This window comes from Bos grunniens, chromosome 21, assembly GCF_055505025.1.
Source record: "Bos grunniens cultivar Pamir isolate PY7600 chromosome 21, Bosgru_T2T1.0, whole genome shotgun sequence".
In the NCBI taxonomy this organism is placed as follows: domain Eukaryota; kingdom Metazoa; phylum Chordata; class Mammalia; order Artiodactyla; family Bovidae; genus Bos; species Bos grunniens.
Genome location: NC_141185.1, coordinates 3,280,633 through 3,306,867, shown reverse-complemented (window position 1 = coordinate 3,306,867; position 26,235 = coordinate 3,280,633). Strand labels below are relative to the sequence as shown.

Genomic DNA, 26,235 nt, shown 5'->3' with positions numbered 1-26,235 from the left:
AGCTGGGACTGTCAGCTACTTACACTCCTCTCAGCGCTCTCTCTCTTGAAGAGAAGTCTGAGTGGCAGGCTGTCAAGGTCATCAGAATCCCTGTGCCTGTTTTTGTCCTTGAGTACATACTTACGTATGAAAAGCGGTATGTTTTGTTATTGTCAAAGTATTTTTGTAAATGGAATTATTTGTGCATATTCCTCTAACAGGCACAGAAAATTCCTTTCCTTCATTCAATTTTCACTAAGGTGTTAGGCTTGTTAACTTTTTGCAGTGCTATCTTTTTGTAGTCTGTGTTGGCATTTTTCTAATTACTGGTGAGGTCAAGTGTGCTTTTATGTGTTTTTTCAGCTACCTGGTTTCCCTCTGTGTATATATCTTTTGCTGCTTTTCTGTAGGGTGTTCTTTTTCTTACTGATTTGTTTGTGCTCTTTGTATATTTGGATACTGATCCTTTCTTAGGGTTGTAGAGTTGTAAAGTTTTTGTTGTTGTTTTTCTGTCTAGTATGGGAGTTGATGGAGTTTCTTTTCAGAAAGGAATAAAAACATATCCCTGGTTGGATATATTTCTGCTCAGAGACTGGACTTGGTACATAGCTTCTTACCAATTGTCACTAGGACTCCTGGTGTCTAAGATGATTGCCACTGAGAATTTGATACGTCTTTTTTTGTTATGTTGCAACTTTCTTCAGTTAATTTGGTGTACTAATTACTAACCAACTGACCTAAATTATAGTGCTGGATGACTTGAAAAGCTCTGATTTAATTTCTGTTCAACAGCAGAAATTTTAGTTTTTACAGCTAGTTTTAATAGCATACTAGCTTTGTTCATAGTGACTTGTGAAGTCAAGTGGGCCTTAGGCAGCATCACTATGAACAAAGCTAGTGGAGGTGATGGAATTCCAGTTGAGCTTTTTCAAATCCTGAAAGATGATGCTGTGAAAGTGCTGCACTCAATATGCCAGCAAATTTGAAAAACTCCGCAGTGGCCACAGGACTCAAAAAGGTCAGTTTTCATTCCAATGCCAAAGAAAGGCAATGCCAAAGAATGCTCAAATTACCGCACAGTTGCACTCATCTCACACGCTAGTAATGTTCAAAATTCTCCAAGCCAAGCTTCAGCAATATGTGAACTGTGAACTTCCAGATGTTCAAGCTGGTTTTAGAAAAGGCAGAGGAACCAGAGATCAAATTGCCAACATCCCCTGGATCATGGAAAAAGCAAGAGAGTTCCAGAAAAACATCTATTTCTGCTTTCTTGACTATGCCAAAGCCTTTGACTGTGTGGATCACAATAAACTGTGGAATATTCTGAAGGAGATGGGAATACAAGACCCCCTGACCTGCCTCTTGAGAAACCTATATGCAGTTAGAAGCAACAGTTAGAACTGGACATGGAACAACAGACTGGTTCCAAATAGGAAAAGGAGTACGTCAAGGCTGCATATTGTCACCCTGCTTATTTAACTTATATGCAGAGTACATCATGAGAAACGCTGGGCTGGAAGATGCACAGCTGGAATCAAGATTGCAGGGAGAAATAGCAATGACCTCAGATATCAGATGACACCACCCTTATGGCAGAAAGTGAAGAGGAACTAAAAAGCCTCTTGATGAAAGTGAAAGAAGAGAGTGAAAAAGTTGGCTTAAAGCTCAACATTCAGAAAACAACGATCATGGCATCCAGTCCCATCACTTCATGGCAAATAAATGGGGAAACAGTGGAAACAGTTGATGACTATTTTTTTGGGCTCCAAAATTGCTGCAGATGGTGATTACAGCCATGAAATTAAAAGATGCTTACTCCTTGGAAGGAAAGTTATGACCAACCTAGACAGCATATTGAAAAGCAGAGACATTACTTTGTCAGCAAAGGTCCATCTAGTCAAAGCTATGGTTTTTCCAGTGGTCATGTATGGATGTGAGAGTTGAACTATAAAGAAAGCTGAGCGCTGAAGAATTAATGCTTTTGAACTGTGGTGTTCAAGATTCTTGAGAGTCTCTTGGACTGCAAGGAGATCCAACTAGTCCATCCTAAAGGAGATCAGTCCTGGGTGTTCATTGGTAGGACTGATGTTGAAGCTGAAACTCCAGTACTTTGGCCACCTGATGCGAAGAGCTGACTCATGTGAAAAGACCCTGATGCTGGGAAAGATTGAGGGCAGGAGAAGGGGATGACAGAGGACGAGATGGATGGATGGCATTACCGACTCAATGGACATAGGTTTGGGTGAACCCCGGGAGTTGGTGATGGACAGGGAGGCCTGGCGTGCTGCAGTCCATGGGGTCACAAAGAGTCGGACACGACTGAGTGATTGAACTGAGCTGAGTTAGAGATTAAAGTCATAACTTTAGTTTCCATGGTGGTCAGTTATTTTTCCATAAAAGGTGAATGTGCTGTGGACTAAAACCCAGTTCAGCTGTCTTACGGTTTTGTCACTGATTGTGAGGGAGTGGGTGAGTGGTGTGGTGCCACTTGTCATCACATCAGAAAACCCTTGAAGGAGTAATGTCAGTGCCAGGTTAGTGTAGTGTTTGCTGTGTGCAGACTGGTTTGAATACTTCATTAATAATTTAACTTAACAATCACAACAATCACATTAGATAAAGTTGTTATCACCATTTTCCATATGAGGAAACAGAGGCAGAGAGGTTTACTGTTATGGTTCACCCTAGTAACCTGCCCAAGGTAACCCATTCTAAGATGCCATCTGTTGTCAGAAGCATCATTATTTTGTATATTGCTAAGGAAGGAAAAACACCAGGATACCACTAAGATAAGTTGCAGTTGGACTGCAATCTAGTGTATTTCAGGGAGACTTAGCCAGAAATCGTCTCTTAAGAAAAACCACTTAGAGCAGCACTTTATTGGATCAATTGCTTAGTTGTTTGCATGTGGTCCCAGGTATTGTGGAGATTTTTGTGTGGGATGGCCAGAGCCTGATTCGTGCCCAGTTGCATTCCTTCTCCTCTTCTCAATGAAAGCACAAATGAAATGGGAGGTGTCTGGCTTGGTTGACTGAGGTGAATTGGAATGAGTTGCTTTATTCTTGCACGTATGTTGAAATAGTCATTTTCAGAGTGTAAAACAGTTGTTTTTTGAGGGGAGTGATTTTTTGTGATTGGATGACTTAAGGTTACAAAGGACCGTGTTATGTTGGTTACCTTTGAGTTTAACAGATGAGAGTATAACATTTAAATATCTATTTTCCCCCCTCCCCGTATGTTTTTCTGCAGGTTCACATTGAACTTGAGCTGTGGGATGAGTTTAAGAACCATGTCTTGAATAAAGTGTGAAAAAATACACACATTAAAATATCTAAGAGTATTTTTAAAAGCCATTGGTTTCACCTGTACAACTATCTGGTTAGTATGTTCAGCAACTAATTCTCCTTCCTTGTATATTATTCCCAATCTCCTCCCCCATCAAAAAAACGAAAACCAAACTAACTGCCTCTCTCCCCTGAAATAACCCTGATGTATGTATTTCTTAGTGTTATTAGTGAATTGTGTTCTGTTTTTCAAAGACCAGAGTATACTTACAGAAAATTGTAAACTTTATTCTGATTGACTTAAATGTGAGGTTTGCCATGGTTGGTTTGATCATAAGGTTAACTGAGGACTAGCTTCTGTCTGCCCAGAAACCAAGGCTTGCCTCGGGGGACTGGGTGAGCCTCTGCCCAGGAGTCTGGCTGTGCTTGTCTTCAGCAGTTGCATCTAGTGACCAGCAAATAGTCCCTGCTGGCCTTCTTTATGTTTGAAAAGGTTAATTAAAATTTTGGGATTGGTTAAACATTCTGTTCACTTGAACTCAGGGTCTTTCTGTGCTGTTTCACACACACACACACACACACACACTCTTACTGAAGGCTGCACATCCTGTTTTACTGGCACAGAAGCTTCTGGGCTGGGACTTGTCTGCTTTCAGACTTAGCGTGCACGTGCGGGAGCAGGATCGTAAGACGGGAAGGGTAAGGCTTGCTAGTCTGATCTCAGGCGGTCGCGTGAAGTCTTCATGGTGTCATGCACTTCTGCTTTCTGAGTGTTCTGAGCCGCCAATTCTGTTAATATCTAAGGTTTATCTTTCTCACTTGACATAGCTGAATGTGGTTCTGCATTTAATAAGAGCACTTGTGTGCACTGATTGACTTTGCTCGAATAGGCATTTTGTAGTGGACAGTTGATAACTAAGAACCAAGTTTACTTAAAAAATGGAAACCTAAGGGAAAAAGTGAGCTTTAAAGTTGCATTTAAAACCTGGTGTTGCCTGTTTTAGGTGCTTATTTAATAATGAAGTTGTGTGAGTTAGATATACATCTTAGATACATTCTTACACTTTTTTTTCCCAAGGTGAATTTCATATAACATGGGGCTTCCCTGGTGACTCAGATGGCAAGGAATCTGCCTGCTGTGCAGGAGACCTGGGTTCCATCCCTGGGTCAGGAAGATCCCCTGGAGAAGGAAACAGCTACCTACTCCTCCAGTATTCTTGCCTGGAGAATCCCCATGGACAGAGGAGCCTGGCGGGCTACAGGCCATGGGGTCCCGATGAGATGGACGTGACTGAGTGACTAAAACACTTCCACTTTCATAGAACATAAAATTAACCTTTTAAAAAATTGTTCGTTTATTTATTTGGCCACACTGCACTGCTTGTGGGACCTTCGTCCCCAGACTAGGAATCAGACCTGGGCCCTGAGCATTGAGAGCACAGAGTCCTAAGCCTTGGGTTGCCAAGGCATCCCCAGAGTAACCATTGTGAAGTCAGTAATTTAGTGGCATTTAGGACACTTAACGTTGTTGTGCAACTACCACCACACCATCTAGTTCCAGAATGTTTTCATCACCCCAAGAGAAAATCTCAAGTCTGTTAAGTGGTTACTTCCCCCTCCCCCTGCACATTGCTGATGACAGAGGGTGCTACGCAGCATAGTGGGGCGGGGGGAGGGTCGCCTTACTTGGGGCTTGGTGATTGAAGAAACCAGGAAGAAGTTGTAGGTGAAGTGGTTCTTTGAGCCAAGTCTTGAAAATAGGGGTTTTCCTGTGTTTATGAGTTTATAATGTTTACTAATTTAAAAATTAATAGTAAACTATGAAGTTTAAAACTATAAAACTGTTATTTTGAAAATGTTAATCTTTCTGAAAATTTCAATCCAGATTTCCTTTTAAATTGTTTTAAGCTGTGCTGTCCAGTAACGTAGCCACTAGTAATCTATAATTATTTAAATTTATTAAATAAAATCAAACTGAAAATGCACTTCTGTCGCACTAACCACATCATTTCAAGCATGTGGCTCCTGGCTGCTATGTCGGACTGCATAGAGCGGGACATTTCCCATGCTGTTGGACAGCATGAAGCCAGAGAATCTTAGGAGTGAAAGCTTCATTCTTCTTAATTTTTATAATTAGTTCAGAAGTTCTGCCTCTAATCAGGGTGCATGGTGAAATGTGATACTGGAATGTGATGGTTGTGTATGGAATTCCTCTAGTGGAGTATTTGTTAAAATATTGCTATTAAGGTATTCAAAATAAGGCTTCTTAAGAAAGCAAGTAGAAATTGAAAGCTTTTTTTGTGGAAGTGGGGGAGATGGTTATATAACACCTAGTTAAACCAAAAGGATAATCAAGATGTGTGACTATATTGAAGAGAAATGTAGAACTTAAAATGTCAGCAATATGAAGGCTTACCCTTGTTTGAAAAGGTTAGGTTTCATATCTCTCCTGAACATACTCAGCCTTTGCTCCAACTTCTCAAACACATTTAAACACATTATAATTGTTCTAATGCCCTTGTCTAGTAATTCTCTTATCTGTCTCATTTCTGAGTTGGTATCAGTTGATTGATTTTTTCCCTGATTATGAGTTGTCTTTTCCCGTTTCTTTGCTTGTTTGGTAATTTTTGTTTAGATGCCAGACATTATGAATTTTATTTTGATGGATGCTGGATATCTTTATATTCCTATAAATATTCTTGAGCTTTGTTCTAGAACATGGTTAAGTTCCTTAGAAGTGGTTTGTTCACCACCCTTATGGCAGAAAGTGAAGAGGAACTAAAAAGCCTCTTGATGAAAGTGAAAGAGGAGAGTGAAAAAGTTGGCTTAAAGCTCAACATTCAGAAAATGAAGATCATGGCATCCGGTCCCACCACTTCATGGGAAATAGATGGGCAAACAGTGGAAACAGAGTCAGACTTTATTTTTTGGGCTCCAAAATCACTGCAGATGGTGACTGCAGCCATGAAATTAAAAGACGCTTACTTCTTGAAAGGAAAGTTATGACCAACCTAGATAGCATATTGAAAAGCAGAGACATTACTTTGCCAACAAAGGTCCGTCTAGTCAAGGCTATGGTTTTTCCTGTGGTCATGTGTGGATGTTAGAGTTGGACTGTGAAGAAAGCTGAGCGCAGAAGAATTGATGCTTTTGAACTGTGGTGTTGGAGAAGACTCTTGAGAGCCCTTTGGACTGCAAGGAGATCCAACCAGTCCATTCTGAAGGAGATCAGCCCTGGGATTTCTTTGGAAGGAATGATGCTAAAGCTGAAACTCCAGTACTTTGGCCACCTCATGCGAAGAACTGACTCATTGAAAAACAGTCTGATGCTGGGAGGGATTGGGGGCAGGAGGAGAAGGGGACGACAGAGAATGAGATGGCTGGATGGCATCACTGACTCGATGGACGTGAGTCTGAGTGAACTCTGGGAGTTAGTGATAGACAGGGAGGCCTGGCGTGCTGCCATTCGTGGGGTCGCAAAGAGTCGGACACGACTGAACGACTGAACTGAACTGAACTGAATCGTTTTTGAATTTATTTTTGTATATGGTGTGAGAAAGTAGTCCAGTTTGATTCTTTTGCATGTTGCTGTCCAATTGTTCCAGCACCATTTATTGAAGAGGCTGTCTTTTCCCTATTGGATATTCTTGTCTCCTTTGTCATGGATTAATTGACTGTGTAAATGTAGGCTTATTTTTGGGCTCTGTATTCTGTTCCATTTTTCTGTGTGTCTGTTTTGGGTCCAGTAGCATACTGTTTTAATGACTTTAGCTTTGTAATATAGTTTGAAGTCAGGCAACGTGATACCCTCAGTTTTGTTGTTTTTTTCTGAAGATTGCTTTGGTGTGTTACAGCTTTTAAACTTTTGAGTCTTATGTTCATGGAAGCCTTCTGTAAATGCTTTTAGAAACCAGGATATTAAAATTTCATGTTTTTATATAGCCACTGTTCATTTTAGTGTCCATGACAAAGTGCTCAGACTAACTGCTTGCTCATTGAAATCTGATGATTCTAGCCCAGAATTTTCCAAAGCAGAATAGTTTTTTTTTTAGTTCACTATTCTTTATAAAATAAATTATTAATGTAAATTAAAACTATTAAAAATTAGCTTTAAAAGTTATTAGTCCTAGTTAAGAACTAATTTTTTTCAGAGAAAAGTGTACGTTTTTCTTTGAAAAGTGTAATTTAGGAAGTATCTCCTTGGACTGTGTAAGATCTCTATTTGCTGTGCTTAATCACTCAACTGTGTCTGACTCTCTTGTGACCCATGGACTGTAGCCCACCAGGTTGACTGAAAAATCCCATGGACGGAGGAGCCATCTTGCTGGGATGTAAAAAAAATGAGTATTTGTAATAAAATTGGCATTTCCTTTTGAAGCCCTTATAGAATTTTGTTTGTTTCCTAGTCATTTTCAGCTTGATGTCGTCTAAATTTTGAACATCTGCTGCTTTCATATGCCATGTATGGATACTCCTGAACTGAATTAGGGTTTTGTATAACTGATGAACTCTCATTCTGAGCCTTTGCTGGTGTTCTGCTTGTGTGGCAGCGGGTCAGTTTCCATGGCATTGCCATTTTGTACAGCGTTGTTGGTGGAGCAGAGAGGTTGGGGGTGGGCATGCAGGCCCTTACCTGTTAACACAGGGTCTGAACTGGAATAATTGAGCTTTTATTTAGTTTTGCATTTTAAGTTTCTAGATAATTTTAAAAGTAAGAGTTCTATTTCTGTAAAAAAGTTTTAAATCACACTTTCTGTCTTATGTAAACAAGTAGCAGTAGCAAAGTGAAAGTGTCAATACCAGTGATTTGAAGTGTAAGTTGTAGAAAGTTCGGTGCAGATGAGACAGGCTAATGATCAGTAGGCAGTCTAAAAACATGCAGTTTTTGCCTCAGTTGGACACATTCATTGGTGGACTGTGTTTAATTGTGAAGGAGAAAAAAATTAAGAACATGTATGAAATTGGAATTATACTCTGGAAAAAGCAGGATGAGATGTAATTAGGTGTTTTTTAGTTTTAGCTTTTCAGAAACATAATTCCCCTCTGATGTGTATTGTCTAGCTTTTTACCCATTGTACTTTTGTACTATTTTAAGGAACTCGTGTGAAAAAATGATGGACTGCTTTTACTTCTGGTGGTCTAAAAACACTAATTTTTCTCTCTGTTACAGGATTTTACACTTGCATAGTTTTCCTAAACATTGATGAGTTGCTTTTTTGCTTATAGAAAATTTGAACATGTAGAAAACAATAGAAATATTATTGAGTCCTGTATTGTCTGGCAGCTGTCTTTAGCCAAATAAATAAAAACACTTTTTTTTTTGCTAAAGTTTAGTGAATTTGCTTTTCCACATTATAGAAAATGAAGTTGTGTGTTAGACTTTTGGATACTTTAGTCATAGAATGCCTCGCCTGGGGTGTGGTGAATGCTGTGTGATACAGGCGTGCCTGTGTTCTAGGGGCGGGGTGGTGGTTGAAATCGGTGTGGAGGGGAAGGCTTTCCCCAGGTGATCGTGAGGTCGGTCTGGAAGGGTAGATAAAGGGAAACTCTCCAGGACTGAGAGATGTGACGTTTTTGAGGAAGCTTGATCTGGCTGAGGCTGGGGGAGGCAGTCAGGAAAGTGGTGGAAGGAGAGACTAGAGGCACTGAGGCTGTGTGTGCTAAGCTGAGGAGCTTATTTAATTTTTAAATAATAGCTTTACTAAGATATAATTGACATCCATAAAGTTTACTCTCTTAAAGTGTACAATTTGGCACTTTTCAGTGTATTTACAGAGTTGTGCAACCATTACCACTCTCTGATTTTGTTTTCATCACCTCCAAAGAAAGCCTGTACTTATTAGCAGTCATTCCCCATTTGGAATTTATTTTAAATGTCATTTAAATGGGGACTTCCTGCTGGTCCAGTGGTTAACTCTCTTAGCTCCCAATGCAGGGGGCCCAGGTTCGATCCATGGTCAGGGAACTAGATCCCACATGCTGCAACGAAGACCTGGTGCAGCCAAATAAATGAATAAATATTAAAAAATAAATGTCATTTAAATGTTTTTATTTTATTTTATTATTTGTTTTTGGTTGCATTGTGTGGCTTGCAAGATCTCAGTTCCCCAGCCAAAGATTGAACCTGGGCTGTGACAATGAAAGCGTGGACTCCTAATCACTGGGCTACCAGGAAACTGCCTATTTTATTTTACTTATAGTTGGTTTACAATATTGTGTTAGTTTTGAATGAACAGCATAGTGATTCAGTGTTTTTACACATTATACTCCATTTATAAGTTATATAAGATAATGGATATAGCTCCCTGAGCTATGCTGTAAATCTTGTTTATCTATTTTATATACAGTATTTTACACCTGTTGATTCCATACCCCTACCTTCTCCTCCCCTCTCCTCTCTCCCCGTTGGTACCATGACTTTGTTTTCTGTGTCTGTGAGTCTGTTTCTGTTTTGCATATACATTCATTTATTTTATTTTTCAGATTCCATGTGTAAGCAGTATAATACAGTTTGTCTGATTTATTTCACTAAGCATAATACTATTCTAGGTCTATCCACATTGCCACAAATGGCAGTATTTCGTTCTTTTTTTTTGTGATTCACATTCTTGTGTGTGTATCACATCTTCGTAATCATATTGTCTGTTGTCAGGCACTTGAGTTACTTTCATGTATTGGCTGTTGTACCAAAATAGTGCTTCTGTGAACATTGATATGCTTTTTTTTTTTCATTTATCTTTTTGAATTAGTGTTTTTGTTTTTTTTGTTTTTTGTTTTTGATACATACTCAGAAGTGGAATTGCTGGATCATATGATAGTTTTATTTTTAGTTTTTTAAGGACCCTCCATACTGTTCAGCACCCCACTCCAGTACTCTTGCCTGGAAAATCCCATGGATGGTGGAGCCTGGTAGGCTTCAGTCCGTGGGGTCACTAGGAGTTGGGCTTGACTGAGAGACCTCACTTTGACTTTTCACTTTCCTGCATTGGAGAAGGAAATGGCAACCCACTCCAGTGTTCTTGCCTGGAGAATCCCAGGGACGGGAGAGTCTGGTGGGCTGCCGTCTAGGGGGTCACACGGAGTCAGACACGACTGAAGCGACTCAGCAGCAGCATAGTGTTCTCCATAGTGACTGCACCAATGTACATTCCCACCAGCAATGTTCCAGGGTTCCCTTTTCTCTTCATCTTCTCCAGCATTTGTTATTTGTAGACTTTTTGATGATGGTCATTCTGACTGATGTGAGGAGTTACCTCACTGTGGTTCTGATTTGCGTTTCTTTAATAATTAGTGATGTTAAGCCTCTTTTCGTGTGTCTGTTGGCCATCTGTATTTCTTGTTTGGAAAAATGTCTGTTCAGGTCTTCTGCCCATTTTTTGATTGGGTTGTTTGGGTTTTGAGTTTTTCTGATATTGAGTTTTATGAGCTGTTTGTATATTTTGGACATTAGCCCCTTGCTGGTTGCATCATTTGCAAGTATTTTCTCCCGTTCTATAGGTTGTCCTTTTGTTTTTTTTCAGTTGTTCTCTTTGCTGTGCAAAATTAAGTGAGCTTTAATAACCACTTAAGACTTATTTCTCTTAAAAATAACCCTCCTAACATTTGTGTTATGGAGGCAGTAGTGTAATATTTTTGTGAAATAATACTGTGTCACAGGTGTTGACCATGTGTGTTTTTTAAAATGTATTTCATAACTTCTTTTTCTAAAAAATGTTGTGTTTGTTTATTTATGGAGGTGTTGGGTCTTAGCTGCCATATGCAGGCTCTGCACTGTGGTGCTCGGGCCGGTCTAGTCGCGATGTGGGGGCTTAGTAGTTGTGCTGGGCTGGTGGGCTTAGTTGCCCTGAGGCATGTGGAGTCTTATTTCCCTGGTTAGGGATGGAACCCACGTCCCCTGCCTTGGAAGGTGGATTCTTAATCAGTGGACCACCAGTGAAGTTCAAAGACTAGAGAACTTTGAGCCACGGAGTGCTGTGAATATAATTGCAGTTGGGAAAGATCATTGGTTATTGTGATGAGGAGAGCTTGTGAGAATGAATTAATGGAAGGTAGAGAAGACCACTTATTCAGAAACTCGTACATGAGCATGTACTATGTGCCACACACTGCTGGCACTGTGAACAGACTGCACACCCGGCCCTCCTGGAGTTAAGTGGTGAGGGGATGCTGTGAGGGTGACTGGGAGACGAGGATGTGCTGACAAGTTCTTAAGTGGTTATGGTAGACTGGAACGATGGATTTAACGTGTGGCACGGGGGGACGACAGCTCCTGGGGTCTTGGCCAAAGTGACTTGCTGATTGGTGGTACCATTCCGGCAATAGAGGATGTAGCTGTTTTGAGGTTGAGATACCCACACATAAGTCAGGCAACATTTATGGGGAATTTTCATGGATGGTTCTGCCATCTCTCCTCTAACTTGGGTCTACCTCGTCTGTCTTCCTGTTGAACCTTGGATTTAAGTCTGTTATAGCGCTTCTGTCTCTTTAGGTAATTACTGACTTCCTTGTTGTCTTCTCCCTGCCCATTGAGGTGGGAACTGCCTGTATCATTTTCCCATCCCTCCCTGCAAGCCGACCCTGCCAGCCTGGAGAACAGATAACTCCTCTTGGCCTCCGCTGCGGCTGTCGTCCTGTGCACCGTTGTCTGTAACGTGAATTACTGAGCTTGCTTCCAGGAAGTGTTCTGCTTCCGTGTGCTGAAGTGTAAGTCAGCATGTTTCTCTGCTGCCCAGGACCTCGCAGTGGCCTTAGGAGACCTGTTTAGTCTGGTGCTTGTGTTACTGTTTTAACTTTTGTCTCCTTTGTGTCTTTCGAATCTTTGCTTAAATATCACCTTCTCAGTGAGGCCTGTCTTGGCCTACCTGCTGTCCATCTGTAAGTATGCTGTCTAGAAAATGGAGACAGTCTAGCTTCTTACTGTATTCTTTCAACTCGATGATATCCTGTGAGAGTCAAAAGATGAGTGGCTGCCGGGGGTTAGAGTAGGAGGAGGAATGATTAGGCAGAACAGATTTTTAGAGCAGAGAAAAAACACTGTTGAATGCACAGTAATGGATACCTGCTGTTACACGTTTGTGCAGACTCAGAGTGTCCGGCCGAGAAGTGGGCCCTGGTGTGTGCTGGGCTTTGTGTAACTGTGATGTGTCAGGACAGGTCCGTCAGTTGTGACAGATGTCCCGCTCTGGTGGGGTGCTGATAGTGGGAGGAGCTGTTATGGGTGGGGGCAGAGAGTATATGGGAGATCTCTGTATCCTCCTGTCAGTCTTGCTGTCAACCTGGAGCTGCTCTAAAATAATTGTCTTTAAATGTAAAAGACAACAACAGTATCAGCAAATATATAACCATAGATAGCACAATTAAGTAAAAATAACGTTTGTTCCTTCGTGTGATGAAATCTCCAGTCAGCTCTTTTTAAACAGTTGTTTAGCATTCAAACATGATGCACATGTTGCATTAAAAAAAGTAGCTTTATTGAGGTGTGATTGACACTCAGTAAACTGTCATATTTAAAGTGTACAGTTTGATTAGTTTTGACATATGTACACACCTGTGAAGTTATTACCACAATCAAGAGACTGAATATATTCCTCACCCCGAACCCAAGTTTCCTCATTCCTCCTTGTGATTCCTGCTAGTTGCCCTTCCTCCCCCAAGCAGCCACTCATCTGCTTCCTGTTACTGGAGGTTAGTTTGCATTTTCTTGTGTTTTATATAAATGAAAGCTTAACTTCTGTACTATCTTGACATCTGGCTTCTTTCAGCATAATTATTTTGAGAGTCGTCCACCTTGTTGTGTGTATCATTTGATTAATTTTTATTGCTTAGTCATATTACCTTGTATGGGTACACCAGAATTTTTTTATTCACTCACCTCTTGATGGACATTTGAGTTATTTCCATTGTTTGGCTGTGACAAATATTAGTATGAATAGTATGTGTCATTTAGAAATTCCAGAATGATAGAGTGATACCTAACAATATACCTTCCCCCTTATATGTATTTTATTAAAAGAAATTATAGATAGGTGGTGATGACCTTGGCTTTCCAGGTGGCGCAGTGGTAAAGAATCTGCCTGCCAATGTAGGAGATGTAGGTTCAATCCCTGGTTCGGGAAGATCCCCTGGAGTAGGAATGGCAACCCACTCCAGTGTTCTTGCCTGGAAAATCCCATGGACAGAGGAGCCTGGTGGGCTACAGTTCACGGGGTCACAAAGAGTCAGACACGACTGAGCACGCATGAATAATACTCATGTACAAGTCTGTGTGTGAACATGTATTTCCTTCTCTTGTGGTAAATGTTCAGGATGAAATCATATAGTTGTATACCTGAGTTTTTAAGAAACTGCAAACTTCCCCAAAGTGGGTTTATCCAATATAATTTTGCATTCTTACCAGCAGTGTATGAGAGTTCCAGTTGTTCCACAGCCTTGCTAACATGTGGGACGGTCAGTCATTTTAATTTTAGACATTCTAATGTGTATGTAGTGGTATCATACTGTGGTTTTAACTTACGTTTGCCTACTGACAGATGATATTGAACAATTAAAAATAAGTATATTTGCCATGTCTGTAGCCACCTGTAACGGTTTACTTCACTCTCCCAGCTCCATGGCGTGGAAGCTCTCAGAACAGGAAGCTGGGACAGCAGTAGGGCTCAGCTCTCTTGTTTCCCATCTTTGAGCTATCACTGATGTGCATCATCTGGAAGACCCTTGTTTCATGTTTGTTTGGATTTTTCAAGGAGGAGGGTAATTCTGGTCTCTGCTACTCCCATGTTGGCCAAAAGCACACACATGAATTTTAACATCTAAATTTCCCTCTTTCTTTTTGATTTCTCTCATAGTTTCATTATAGAAAACCACTAGAGTTTCCCTCATTCTAGGTTTTCTCATTACATCCCTGTGCTTTTTTAAAAACATGTTCCTTTGTGCTTTCTGTAACGTGTGTGCACGCACTTAGTCGTGTCCGATTATTTTGCAACCCTGTAGACTGTATGTAGCCTGTCAGGCTCCTCTGTCCATGGGATTTTCCAGGCAAGAGTACTGTGATGCATTGCCATTTCCTTCCCCAGGGGATCTTCCCAACCCAGGAGCTGAGCCCTAGTATCTTGGATTGGCAGATGGATTCATCACCACTGAGTCACCTGGGAAACTCTTATCCTGGCTTACCGTTTCTTATTTTCATAGCACTGACTAACATAAATGTATACATTTGTTTAATATCTGTTCTAAAATTTAGACTCCATAAAGGCACAGGTCTTTGTTTACTGCTGTATCCCCAGAGTCTAGAACATTGTTGAGCATCTAGTTGACACAGAATACAAATCTTTTGAACAACAACAAAAATTAATGCAGTACAAAGGTGCACAACTGGTGAACTGTCCTTACCTTCATTCCTTTGATAGAAAAGTAACGTTTTCTTTTGTGAGAAGAATTGTGTTTAACAACCCTGTTAAAGACAGTGTAAACTCTTCTGGGTCTTGGGCAGTTAGAAACTCCCCAGGTAGATTTGGGAGAGGGCTGTGTAACCAGATCTGCTTCTTCCTCTGAGACTAACCCTCCTTTTGGTAGCTACCAGAGATTTATTGGCCCTTTAAAATCCCAGGTCAGAGTCCCAGCCTTTTTCAGGGGATCAGGAAAGCGTTCCTGTGCTCAGAGTGAGATCGCTGCCCTGCCAGCCTTAAGGCTTCAACGGAATTCAGAGGAAGCCCCAGAACTTCAGGCGTTCCTGGCGGATCCTCCCCCTACCATCCCCTCACTCAGTGCTCCTAGCATCTCTGTTGCGCTTTGCCTTTGGTATTGATCTCATGATGTGCTTTTTTCCTTAGTAATCAGTCACCAGGAAGGCCAGGGTTCCTAGGGCATTCCCTCGTTCTATGGGCTCTCTAAGACCCCTGACCTTCTCTGGACACTTTTATATTCAGCCTTAAACTCAGGGTGCAGCAGCAGAATCCCTCTGACCCTCTGTTTCTTTTGTGACGTCCCTCACCTTGTTCTTACTGCAGCTTGGTGGTTTCCTGGTGACACCGTTTTCCCTGCAGCCCTCTCAAGTGGACCTTGCTTTCCCCCTACATTCCTCCTGGCACGGTGCCTGAAGTGGGATGTCTTCCTTGTTCTGTGTCACCACTTCTGTACCACTTTTTTCTCTTCCGTAAAGCACCACAATGACTGTGATGTCAAAGATTACACCACTCACTACTGCTGTCTGCTGCCTCTCTCAGGATTGCTGTGGAGGAGCCAACCCCAGTGACGGAGTGTCACTCCTTCCCTCTCCTAACGCTTCTTGCCTCGTCGGTATAATTATCCCAGTTTCTTCTCGTTGGTGTTTGCATAGTGACTTTTTTCATCTTTGTCCTCTCAGTCTTTCTTTATTCTTATGTTTTAGGTATGTCTATACACATTTTTATCCGAATCTTAAAAGCAAATCTTTGCTTTTACCTTGGACATTTAGTATCGTTCAGTTTCTTTTAAGTATTCACTCATATATTTGTAGTTCAGTTCAGTTCGGTTGCTCAGTTGTGTCTGACTCTTTGCGACCCCACGAATCGCAGCACGCCAGGCCTCCCTGTCCATCACCAACTCCCGGAGTTCACTCAGACTCACATCCATCGAGTCAGTGATGCCATCCAGCCATCTCATCCTCTGTCATCCCCTTCTCCTCCTGCCCCCAATCCCTCCCAGCATCAGACTCTTTTCCAGTGAGTCAACTCTTCGCATGAGGTGGCCAAAGTACTGGAGTTTCAGCTTTAGCATCATTCCTTCCAAAGAAATCCCAGGGCTGATCTCCTTCAGAATGGACTGGTTGGATCTCCTTGCAGGCCAAGGGACTCTCAAGAGTCTTCTCCAACACCACAGTTCAAAAGCATCAATTCTTTGGCGCTCAGCTTTCTTCACAGTCCAACTCTCTCATCCATACATGACCACAGGAAAAACCATAGCCTTGACTAGATGGACCTTTGTTGGCAAAGTAATGTCTCTGCTTTTCAATATGCTGTCTAGGTTGGACATAACTTTTCTTCCAAGGAGGAAGCGTCTTTTATCATGGCTGCAGTAAATCTACTGATTCAAAGCTTTCTATTTATTTGACCCACTTGTTCTCTTTCTTGTTCCTTTGATCTTCTTTTGCATTTTGTGTTTATTATTATTCTACCCTCTCTCCCTAGCTTGGTACTTATATGTTCTTTTTCAGAATACTATTCTCTTAATGGTTACCCGAGAGGTTTAAATTTGGATTTCAAATATTTTTATTGTGCTAAAATACATGTAATAGAAAATTTACCATCTTTAATCATTTTTAAGTGCACAGTTCAGGGTATTCAATACATTCATGATGTTGTGCAACCATCACCACCATCCATCTCCAGAATGCTTTTCATCTTGTAAAACTGAGACTCAACCCATTCAATACACTCCATTCCCTCCTCCCCGCAACCCTTAGCAACCACCACTCTACTTTCTGTCTCTCTGAAATTTGACTACTCTAGGGACCTCATATAAGTGGAATCATACCGTTTTTGGTTGTTTTGTGTGTGTGCGAGAGAGACTGGTTTCTTCATTTGGCATAATGTCCTCAGGATTCCTTCATGTTGTCGTGTATGTCAGAATCTCCTTCCTTTCTAATGCTGTTTAAAGAACAGTGTTGCCAGATACAAGGTGTTTGGTTGATGGGTCTTTCCTTTTCGCACTCTCGAGTATACTGACCTGCTGTCTTCTGGCCTCCAGAGTCTCTGATGAGAAATCTGCCTGTGATCTTACTGAGGACCCTTGGGATGTGATGTGTCGTTTCTCTCTCTTGAGAATCTCTTTGTCTTTGACTTTCAAAAGTTTGACTGTTTCTGCTGTATAGCAGAGTAATTCAGTTATGTATACTTTTTTCAATTCTTTGCCTTTATGACTATCACAGAATATTGAGTATAGTTCCCTGTGTTGTACAGTACAACCTTGTTGTTCATCCATTCTATCTGTAATGCTTCGCATCTTCTAACCCCAAACTCCCTACCCATCCAGCTGCCACCTCTCTCCCCCTTGGCAGCCACAGGTCTGTTCTCTGTGTCTGTGAGTCTATTTTTGTTGTGTAGATATGTTCATTTTTGTCATATTTTAGATTCTGCATGTAAGTGGTGTCATATAGTATTTGTCTTGCTCCTTCGGACTTTGCTTGGTGAGATAATACTGGTTGTACCCATGTTGCTGCATGTGGCATTATTTCATTCTTCTTTATGGCTGAGTAATATTCCGTTTATATATCTACTAGGTCTTTATCCATTCTACTAGGTCTTTATCCATTCATTTGTCGATGGACATGTGTTTCCATGTCTTGGCTGTTGCAAATAGTGCTGCTATGAACACAGGGATGCAGGTATAAAAGCTGAAGTTGAAATTAACACAGTGTACCTTCCAAGTCTTTTTCTAGAAGTTGCAAGCCTTCGGTAGACCCCAGAGTTCCTCAGGAGTTACATCACCAGATTCTGCCAGTGCAGTTGTGGTCTAGTTGGGGAGACAGATTTCTTCTGCTTCTTATCCCACCATCTTCCCAGAATCTTCTCCCCTAGCGATTACAGTTTTTACATACTTGACTTATCAATCTGATATAAACTAAGTGCTTTTACCCTCTTGAAGGACAGTGCGAGGACTGTAGACCCCTTCAGTTACCCTTTCTGCTCCCTGTGTGCCTTGATTGTTTTATATTTTAAGTCTTACATGTTTTAATTCCTATAAGAAACAGTTTTCTTACACAGTTGTTTCATTTGGACTTATTCACATATTTACCCTTTTTGTTGCCCTTTGTTTCTTTGTGTCTTCTCATATTTTTCTATCTGGGTTTATTTTTCTTCTGCTTGTGGAATATCCTATGATATTTCTTTTAGGGTACACCTGTTAATGATGAATCTATCTGAAAATGTTTTTGTTTCAGGTTTATTATGAAAGGTTGTTTTTATTGGGTTTCTTTGAGCACTTTAGAAGTATTTCATTGTGGTTTGTCTTCGTTTTTAGTAAAGTAATATAATTGTAACCTGCCTTTTTTTTTTTAGGTGACTTAAGTTTTTTTCTGTTCCAGCTATTTTATTATGATGTTCCTAGATATGATTTTTTTTTAATTTGCTCTGAATTCTTAGGCTTCTGTGGCTTGCTGTGTTTCATTGATTTTAGAAACTTCTCAGTCATTGTTCAGTTATTGCTTCTGTTCCATTCTCCTCTTCCTTTTTGGAATTTCAGTTTCATATATGTTCTGTATCCCTGTCTCTTAGCCTCTGGTCCATGTTTTTCAAATTTTAATATTTTGGGCTTCATTTGACATATTTTAGTCTAACTTGTCTTTCTCTGTCTGCTTTTAAATCCATCCATTGAGTTCTTGGTTTCAGTTGTATATTCTTTTTTTAATTTTAGACCTTCCATTTGGTTCTTTTTTTTTTATATATATAGTTCCTAGTTCTCTGCTAAAATAGTATATTTTGTTTTCTATCTCCTGGAACATTGTAAGTACAGTTATTTTAAAATCTGGTAGCTCTTAATATGTGGAATGCTTGTGGATCTGCTTCTATTTTATATTTCTTCTGTCTTTTGTTCATGTTGTATTTTTTCCTCATATGCCTGGTCATTTTTATTGCATGTTTTATATCAAACTTGGAATTTGCAAAATTGATTATAGAAGAAATTTGAAGTCCAGGATAATATCTTACTTACACTAGCACCCTGGAATCACCTTAATCGAGTTTCAGAGGAGCCAGTTGAAATGGTTCAGAACTAAGGTGCAACGCCTTGGAAGGTCTGCTTTCCTCAGTTTCATCTTTAACTCCTGGAGGCTAGCCTGCTGGAGTGTCCACCAGCAAATGGGCGTTCTCTCACCTCCGTCTTCCTCTCCTCTCACCGGTGCAGTGCTAGTGCAGTCCAGTGTCTTTGCCTTAGCTCCGTAAGCCTGTCAGGTGCATTGCTGTCTCTCAATGGTCCCCTGTGAAATTGGCAAACAACCTTGGGGGGAAAAAGTGACCTCAGTGGCTGGCCTTCCCTCCCCAAGCCTGCCTATCCTGCATTCTGACCTTACCTTGTCAGTTGTCTTGTTGCTTCAAGCGCATGTTTTAAATATTTCGCTCAGTTTCTCTAAGTATCCTCAGTGGGCGGGGTCTGAGTTACTAGTCTGTCCCTAGAACAGGAGTAGCTTCTACCTTTCTGTGGCTGAGGACAGTCCAATGTCTGTAGTCCTCTGTCATTTCAGTATCCATGAAGACAACTGATCTCAGAGCTGCTGTGAGTGGCTGGGCAACGGTTACACTACAGTGACCCTGGTCCTTAAGCACCTCAGCTTCTTACTTCTTTGACTCCTTTCCCTGTTCTCTGCCCTTCCCTCTCTTGCCATTCCCGTGGATTACCGTCATCTGAAACTCCTCTGTCATCTTAGTATCAGACTTAGCACTCTGACTGTTCCTCCTTGATCTTTTTAGCTCACATCTTCCAACATCCCACTTCCTACAGACTTAAGGTCCATCGTGACTTTCAGTTCATTGATCCTGCCACTTTTCCTCTGAGCGTTGTTGTGGTTTTGTTCCATAGTTGGTCGTTACAATCCCATCCTCTACTCCTGTTCGCTTATGTTCTTCTGGTTTCATCTACAATCTTGGCTAAGCCACAACCTGTGTCTTAGCCTGGATTTGCCAGAAAAGAGAGCATAAGACAAAGCTTATATGCTAGTACTTTATCTGAAGTTAGAGTAAGAGGGAAACAAGAAAGTGAGGCAGAGAAAGAGAGAAAGCATATATGAAAAGGTATGTTACCAAGCTGGCTACTGATTCACAAGAACCTTAGCTGGTTTCTCAGCAATGCTGAAAGTCCCCAGAGAACCATAGCACCTCTGAGAACACTCCCAGGGGCGGGGTGTGGGGTGGACCACGGAGACATGCCTTGGCTCCTGTCTCTTAATGGTCAGAGTTGCCTCCCAGGGTCTAAAGTATTCTGTGTATTCGGGTTTGTCTCTTGGCTTCCTTAAGTACCTGCTGGAAAAGCAGCTGAATTTGGGTGTTGGAGCTGGTGTGGCTTGTGCTAGAGTGGACAGAACAAAGCCCACCAAAGTCCGACCCTCACCCCTGGGGGAGGTGGGGACAGCTGGGGTGTTGGGTGTGGGCTGGGGCTCTGTGAGCATGTGAAGCTTGCGAGCCTTGGCAGCCTGGTTGGATGTGGGGTCTGGGGGAGGGGCACAGCTGCATCTGTCATGGCCTTGTTTAATCCAGCCTCTTGCTTATCCTTTGCTTGTGTCTGCACAGCTGAAGAGTGGCTGAGAAAGCCTAGTGACTAGTCTGACTTTAGAATCCTGGTCACCAAACTCAAGCAGGCCAGTTCTCGGTTACATTCTGTTTTACTCTAGTTACTCTCTTGAACAGTATTTAAATATCTCACTTTAAACCTTCCAATTCTTCCTTCCCCATCCTTCCTTTATTTCACTGGGAAAGAAACTGAAGCCATTGGAAGGAAACGTCCACAGGCTCCCACGGGCATATGTGCCCCTCCCAGTTGTGTGCCTGGCCCTCTGCCTTGTCTTGTGAGAGTGTTTATGCTCCTGGCTGAGACCACCACCTCTTCACGTGCACTCGACTTTCTTCCTACTCGAAGACTCACTCCAGTTATTCTTCTTTATATAATGCTATTAGATTTTTCTTCTTTATTGTACCATTCTTAGTAGCCTATAAAACACTGTTACTTTTCCTTTTTTTTTTTTTAATTCCTCTTGTAGTTAATTGTCTATATTCTCTTCTTTCCTATCCCTTTATTCTTTCTTGAACACATTCCATTTAGGCCCCACTCCTCTAAAAGTGCTCATAACATCACTTGTGACTTCCATGTTGCTAGATCCAGTGGTCAGCTTGCAGTCCTCATGTTATTTGACCTGTTTACCCCCAAGAGACCCTGTAGATTACTCCTCTTTTTGAAGTCTGGTCAGGCAGGGTTCTCCAAAGACACAGAATCAATAGGAGAACCATCTGTGTTGATATCTGTATGGCTTATTACAAGGAATTGACTCATGTGACTCTGGTGGCTGAGAAGTTCCAAAATATGCTCTCAGCATGCTGGAGACCCAGGAGAGATGATGGTGTAAGTTCTAGCCCGAGTTCAGAGGCCTGAGAACCAGCTCAAGTCATCCATGTTGGAGAGGTTTCCTCTTACTCGGTGTTTTTGTTCAATTCAGGCCTTTAACTGATGGGCTGCTGCTGCTAAGTTGCTTCAGTCATGTCCGACTCTGTGCGACCCCATAGACGGAAGCCCACCAGGCTCCCCCGTCCCTGGGATTCTCCAGGCAAGAACACTGGAGTGGGTTGCCATTTCCTTCTCCAATGCAGGAAAGTGAAAAGTGAAAGTGAAGTCGCTCAGTCGTGTCTGACTCTTAGCGACCTCATGGACTGCAGCCTACCAGGCTCCGCCGTCCATGGGATTTTCCAGGCAAGAGTACTGGAGTGGGGTGCCATTGCCTTCTCCGATGGGTTGCAGGCCACCCAAATTATGAAGGGCAGTCTTCATAATAGGTAGGCTTTATTCAGCCTTCCGATTCAAGTGTTAACTTCATTGGAAGCAACCCTCCCTGACAAGCCACAGTCATGTGTGACCAGTATCTGGGCACCCTCTGGCCTGGCCCATCTTCTCGTGACATCTAGAGCAGGTTCCCTGGTCATCCCTCTGAGATCTGGTCACTGTCACCCCTGACCTCAGCTCCAGCTTTGCTCCACTCCGGTCACAGATACCTGCTTGCTGTTTCTTGACCATTGTCAGAGACGCACGTGCCTTAGGGTCTCTGCACTCACTTTGATTCTTGTTCCTCTGCCTCCCCTCAACCCTTAATCTATGTGGCTCATGGCCTTATCTCTTTCCCTTTGCACTGAGATACCACATTCTCACTGAAGTTTTTCCAGGGTCAGTCTGTCTAAGCATTTCAGCTGCTTCCTGTTCCCTTTCCTTGCTTTATTTTTTTCTTATTCACTCTCATTAATCAGACATAGTTCCTAGTTTATTTTGTTTATTGTCTGACTCCCTCAGACACCCACTAGAAGGGTCAGCTTTCTGAGGTGAGAGCTTTTCAATTTAGTTGCGTTTCATACCCCAGCTTCTGGGATAGTGCCTGGTGCAAATTTGTCTCTCAGTAGCAACTTTCTTTTTATTTAAAGACATGGACAGAAACTCTTCCCAGGAAGTTTACAAAATACGGGTTTCTAGCCTGAGTTCTCAGCAGTGAATACCTTTATTGGCTTGTAGGTGCTTTTTGTATATGTCCTTTTTAGGTATGTCTTTAGTAGTCTAACTGTGAAAGAACTGATGTCATTCTGAAGGCACATTATCAGCTTTCTCACCTTTGTTTCTAGCTCTGTGTGTGTGCACGCTCGTGTGTGTGTGTGTGTGTAAGAACCAATACTGCTGAAGCGCTTTACAGACAAGATCTTATTTAATCCTTAAAAAAATCCCACAACACAAGTTGTATCATCCCCATTGTACAAATGGTGAAACTGAGATTCAGAGAGCTTAACCAGCTTGCCCAAAGGTCTCAGTTGCTGAGTGGCAGAACCCAACTTGGAGCACCTTGGTTTTGACCCTGTCCTGACGACTAGTAGAGGTGTTGTGTTGTGTTGTGGCTCGCAGGACATGCAGGAATTTAGAAATCTTGGGCAGGCTATTTGTTGCATTTCAGCCATCGTGGTGATAAATGGTCAAGGTGTTTGAGGTTCCACTGGAAGTCAGGAATCCTCTCTGACATCAGTGGAGCAGTAACTGAACCTCAAGCCTTTTTCAGCTTTAGCCTTCCCAGGTCTTATTGGGCCCGTCTGTCTGTTATGTTAAGTTTCTGGATCTGAGGTTCATACCTTGTCCAGGAGATTAGATGGGAAGTGGTGACTGCCATCACCAAAGATCCTGCCCTTTCTGGCTCAGGTTATCGAATCAGCTCCACCTACCTCTGGAGTATTTCATAAGGAATTACAGAAAAGTGTGACAAACCACTCAAACCTCTAAGCTTTAGATAACGATGCTTATTTTGTGGTTTTTGCGGAGCCTGGATAGCTGTCCTGTTGTGCTTACTTGGGGAGCCTCATGTGGTTGCTGTCTGGGAGTCGCCGGGGTTGGTGTTGTCTGCTGGCTTCACTGAGGAGCCGGGACACCTGGACTGTGTTCTCTGTGCAGTCGCAGGGCCTGTGCTTGGGACGTGAGATTTCTTATGCAGTGGCTCAGGGCTTCCAAGAAAGAGGAAGCAGAAGTTGCCAGTTCTTTTTATAAAAAACATTATATGCTTTTACTTTATTTTGTGTTTTTTTGCCACACTGTGTGTCATGTGGCAAGCTACCTAGTTCCCCAACCAAGGGTTGAACCTGGGCCCCCTGCATTGGGAGTGTGGAGCCTTAGCCACTGGACCACTGGGGAAGTCCCAGAAATTGCTAATCTTTTTACCCTGTAGGTCCAAAATGGGCACCTCGTCAGTCCTGTCACATGTGCTTGGTTAACATGGGTCACGGACCAGCCCAGATGTGTTGTGAGTTCACTACACGAGGCGTGGAGCAGGTTCGTTGGTAATAGACTAGTCCAGACTACTTCTGAGAGTGAACCGGGGCCTGTTAAAGATCATGTTGAACTGGTGGGTATAAACTGAAGCTGGCTAGGCCTCGCCTGCATATGTGATCATCATAGTTGTACCTGCGCCCTGGAGGAGGCAAGAGCTGGGGGTTACCCTCAGTCTTGTGTTTCTCTCACTCAGTATGAAGTTTGACCATGTGAAGTTCGGGTCTCACGTTTTAAGTGGAAGATGACTTTTAAATAACAAGCCAGCAACTTTGTTTGGATGCTCACTGAGTGAGTATAGGAGTTATTTTGACAGTGAAGGCTTTACGCTTTCTGAGATGACTTTGCTTTTTGGCCTCCAGTGGGGAGTTTTCCTGAGGTATTTTTCAAGATTGATTTTGACTGTGTGCCTTTTTCACATTACATGGTAACTTGGAACCTCATCCTTTCATAAGATAGAGCTTCATTCTGCAGTTAATCAGAGGATCTCAGAAGGTCTGTTTGCTCAGAAGCTCCCTCTCACCTGGTAGGAAGTTGTTACAGGTGCTCACAGGACAGCGGGCACACCCGCAGCTCCCACGTGGTCTGGGGCCAGGTGGGATCCAGAAAGCTCTGTGGGTGGAGTTCTTTTTACTCTGTACTTTGAAGGAATGTCAGTTTGCAATCCAAAATGGAACTTGAGCTCAGTAGAATATTTCATCTGTAAAAGAAAATTCTAAAATTAAAAATCTTGTTTTTCTGTATAATAGAAGGTGCACTTCTGAGGTGTGACCTTTAAGATCCCATTTTGATGTGAAGCGCCTCCAGAGTGTCTTGCACCGACATGCTTGTGCACCCACACGTAGCTGTGCTGGCGGAGTGTGGGCTGAGGGCCGTTCTGTCATCCCTGAAGTTCACTGGGGAGGGACGGACTTCTGAGGAGGGCTTCCTGATGCCCTGTGCTGTCTTGCCCCAGCTGGTGAGGGGGAGTGTCAGTGAAAATTCTAGGCTTGAATGCAGTGTAATAGCCTCTTTATTAGCCCTGACTGTAGTGTGAAAACCAGAACAAAACCAACCTCTCCAAACTGGGTTTCTGCAGATTTGAGTAGCTGGGAGACCTCTTTTTCACTCAACAAGTTGAAAAGTGGACTGTGGTCAAGTGAAGCGCTGTGCTTTCTGCCACTGGGGGCAGAGGGTTTCAGGTAGTATACAACAAATGTTTTGGTATTTATGACGCTTTACCGCAGTGTGTTTCAAGTTACATTTTTAATGCTGCAGCAGCTCTGACACTAGTTGTGTTTGTAGTAAGGGGCAAGGCTCAGTTTAAATATTGCTGTTGGTCTGTTTTCCACTTGCAGGATGGGGAGAAAGGTGGCTGGGGTGACTAGTGGGCTGGGATGTGCTTGGCAGACTCGTGTGTGTTGAGGTTCAGGGATTAGTAGCTAGTTTGTTAGCTTTTCAGATGAGTTTGGCGGCAGCGTTTAGTTGCTCAGCGGAGTCGGACTCTTTGTGACCCCGTGGGCTGTAGCCCGCCAGGGTCCTTCTGTCTGTGGGATTTCCCAGGCAAGAATACTGCATTGGATTGTTGCCATTTCCTTTTCCAGGGGATTCTCCTGGATCAGGGATCAGGGATTCACATCTCCTGCGTTGGCAGGTGGATTCTTCACCGCTGAGCTACCAGGGAAATCCTGAGTTTGGGGTAGGTAATGTTAATTTTTAAAATTGTTAAGTTATTATGTAGGGAGAGGATTATCTTTTATAGAACACCCTTTAGATGTACATTTATAGCAGTCTTGTGAAGAACTCTGGCCTTTTACCCAGAGGGAACTAAGACTGACTCACCCAATGTTACATAGTTAGTCATCTGTCAAGCTTGGATTGAGCTCAGGTTTGTTTGACTTAAAAATTCTCATGGATCACCCCTTCCGCTCTCCCACCCCCAACCTTGGTAACTTACACGAAAATCCTTCCCAACTAGACATGGTCTGTACTTTCTCTTCCACTGAATATGGAGACCCACAGCCCAGAATAGAGCGGTTCCACCTGGCTGTATTGCCCTGTGTTTTCCATACGCCTGTTTCTTACTCTGTTGTAAACATACTGATCACACAGGGTTTTTTACCTGGGACCTAGGAACCCTCTGAAGTGGTGTGCAAAATGTGTGCTTTTTTTGTGGAAAATGTCAGCATTGATAACTTTCATTAAATTCTCAATGGTTTCTGACTCAAGTAAAAGAAAATAAACCAACCCCCAATAGTAATGCTTTGGACCATTAGTATTGTCTTAGCATTATTATTTCTCACTTCCACTGTATAATCATAAGGGATTTGATTTAGGTCATACCTGAATGGTCTAGTGGTTTTCCCTGCTTTCTTCAATTTAAGTCTGAATTTGGCAATAAGGAGTTCATGGTCTGAGCCACAGTCAGCTCCTGGTCTTGTTTTTGCTGACTGTATAGAGCTTCTCCATC

At 42.2% G+C, this 26,235-nt stretch overlaps 1 protein-coding gene across 2 annotated transcripts in view; it reads left to right on the top strand.

Moving 5' to 3' along the window:
* Positions 1–26,235, top strand: part of RCOR1 (REST corepressor 1) — a 120,110-nt gene that overhangs the window by 8,357 nt on the left and 85,518 nt on the right. The window contains exon 1 of one of the 2 annotated variants that reach the window (XM_086362820.1): positions 25,375–25,464. The exons of the other annotated variant lie outside the window; for it this stretch is intronic. The gene's annotated coding sequence lies outside the window, so the exon portion shown is untranslated. Of the gene's footprint in view, positions 1–25,374; positions 25,465–26,235 lie in introns of those variants that run through there. 2 annotated transcript variants of the gene reach the window in all.